This window comes from Capsicum annuum, unplaced genomic scaffold (genome assembly GCF_002878395.1).
Source record: "Capsicum annuum cultivar UCD-10X-F1 unplaced genomic scaffold, UCD10Xv1.1 ctg74087, whole genome shotgun sequence".
In the NCBI taxonomy this organism is placed as follows: Eukaryota; Viridiplantae; Streptophyta; class Magnoliopsida; order Solanales; family Solanaceae; genus Capsicum; species Capsicum annuum.
Genome location: NW_025884166.1, coordinates 1 through 472, shown reverse-complemented (window position 1 = coordinate 472; position 472 = coordinate 1). Strand labels below are relative to the sequence as shown.

General features: G+C 35.8%; 1 long non-coding RNA gene across 1 annotated transcript in view; it reads right to left on the bottom strand.

Annotated features, from left to right (window-relative positions):
* LOC124894438 overlaps positions 1–460 on the bottom strand; it is a 1,056-nt gene extending 596 nt beyond the window's left edge. Inside the window, exon 1 of the long non-coding RNA XR_007051173.1 lies at positions 115–460. This is a non-coding gene — a long non-coding RNA (uncharacterized LOC124894438). The remainder of the gene's footprint in view (positions 1–114) is intronic.
* Positions 461–472: the final 12 nt, after the last annotated feature.

Below are 472 nucleotides of genomic sequence, written 5' to 3'. Positions count from 1 at the left end.
GCATAAAGCTCCCGCTATGCACGGGGTCCAAAGAAGGGCCGAACAAGGATTTGTTGTCCACAACCTTACCTCACATTTCTGCAACAGGCTATATCCATGACTTTAAACCGCGACCTTCTGGTCACATAACAACAAATTTACAGTTACTTCAAGGTTTCCCTTCCTAATCAAACACTGATAAATGATATTTTTCACAAAATATTTTCTTTGGAAAATAATTTTCTTCCTAACCAAAAACCACTATTTGATAAATTTTCACGACATTTTCCCTAAAAGGTTGCAACCTGTGAGCAAGTTTCAAATTTGGTTTAAACTGCCGGATATAAGAATACCATAGCAAACCAATTGAACAACAGGGACAAAATACTTGGTCTTTAAACACAAAAGTCAAAATCTATTAGTTTGAGCCCAATTTTCCAATTCTATAGAAGTGGCTAAGTTCGGGTAGCCAAATACAATGAATAATGAAATA